Genomic DNA, 1,953 nt, shown 5'->3' with positions numbered 1-1,953 from the left:
AGCCTGCGAAGGCAGCTGGCCTGCCAGCCTCACCTGGCGCTGCCGCTGCTGCTTACTGCCAGCCCGCTCTGGTGGTCAAGATGCTAAAGCCACCACGCTGCCACCACACCGCCTTGCCTTGCGGGAGCTCGGCTGCCTTCCGGCAGCATTTCCCCGCCACCATCCAGGTCCCAAAGCTCCCTCCTGCTGACACAGCGCCCGAGAGTTGCTGGGTGCTTTCCAAGCCTGGGAGAAGATGCAGCCCCTCTGTCTGCAGGAGCTGTTCAGAAAGACACAGCAATGCCTGGGTCTGGCTGCCTCAAGGAGCCCTGCGCCCCGGGGAAGCCTGTAAAGTAGTCAGGGGAGCAGCGCAGAGCAGTGTGCGGGTGGCAGCCGTGTGCTAGAAGTGCTAAAAAACACAAGCCAAGGTGCATGAACCTGCCAGCGGTCTGGTGGTGCTCTTGCAAGAGCAGGGATGCTAAGCCTCGTCCCCCAGGCAACCTGTGGCCTCTGCAACTGGGCTTTGGCTGCTTGGGGGTTTCTTGTGGTGTCTAAATATCTGGGGCTGCGTTTCTGTGGTGGTGAGAGACACCTCGGAGGAGCCGTGTCCTCCAAGAGCCGAGGTTCTGTGCAAACACCAATTACCAAAACACATGCTCCTGCCAGGGACGAGGGGTGTTGGGAGGCTTGCTCTGTATGTGTAAATGCTAGGGGCATTTTGGTGATATTAAATAATTTCTGATGGAAAAAAAAATACAGAAAACCCCAAATCCAAACATCGCATCTTTAGAGGTTGTTAAAAGCTGCCTCTCCACCTTTCCTTCTTCTAGTAGTTTCAGTCTCTAATTGGAAATGGACCTTATTAGCCTCATTAGGAGTGGTTAGTGCTGGCTATAGATAGCCCTTAAATATATGGTTTCGGTGGCTGGTAAATCTGTTATTTTAGTTGGTTTATTTTTCAACTCAATGATATTCTCAGCAGGTCCCTGGTCCTCCCAGCCCAGCTGTGCCATAGATACCTTGCACAACGTCCCTTTTAATTCCCTCCACTTATTTTTTACGTCAGGTGTTCCTTGAAGTGGCCTTCACAGCTCTCCACCCTTTCAGCCGACAACTACGTCAGGGGAAGATGGACTTGCGCCTCCCCGCAGCTTCATTGCATATGCACACGCCGTCTGCCCCGGCGGCACGATTGCCTTGGTGAAGAATCCAAGGGGCTGCTGATAGCAATCATTGATTAAGAGGGTAATTGTCCTGAAAATTCAGATTGATCAAAAGGCAGAAATGATAACTTGTGTAACTGTGTTTAAAACCACGTCCTGTCAATAGGGGAGACTGAGACATGGCAAGCAGAAAGCAGGGAGAATTGGATGTGCAAGCAGGTGAGTGTGCCTGTGGTTCGGGGAGGAGGGGGAGCCATTCTTCCTTGGGGTCCGTAGCAGGATGTTTCTTGTCACTGACGCTGGGCTATTGGAGATTCAATCACTTTTATCTTCCCTTCTCTCTCAATCCAAATGCCTTTTCATATTAGAAAATTAGAATCAGCTCTGCTCATGCAAGATTTATTAGCTCTGCTGAGCAATACCACAGAAGAGTAAATGATGTTGCATTTCAGGGGCTTTTTACCCATTATGACCAAACTTGCAACTTCTTAAGTATTCTTCCATTGAGCCACTGCAGGGTGTGAAAGGGTTGGGGAGACGAACTTCTCTCTGGAAATAGTTCTGCACCAGTCTGGATGTCTCTTCTTTATTATCGGAATGATTGGATTTGGTTGCTAAATACGGATCTTTTCTTTGGGCTCAGTTTCTGCGCTTACTGCTCTGGAAATCAAACTCTTAAGAATTGAGCCTGCCTATCGTATTTTTTTCTTGGTCCCCTTTGTAGAAACACTTTTCAGTGCTAAAATGTGTGTCATTGGAGCTCTGCTGCTAGCTGGCACTCATTTACATCTGAAGAAGACAAATCCTGTTT

Source organism: Phaethon lepturus, unplaced genomic scaffold (assembly GCF_000687285.1).
Source record: "Phaethon lepturus isolate BGI_N335 unplaced genomic scaffold, ASM68728v1 scaffold7066, whole genome shotgun sequence".
Classification (NCBI taxonomy): Eukaryota; Metazoa; Chordata; class Aves; order Phaethontiformes; family Phaethontidae; genus Phaethon; species Phaethon lepturus.
The sequence above is the reverse complement of the archived record's forward strand: the minus strand, read 5'-3'. Positions refer to the sequence as shown.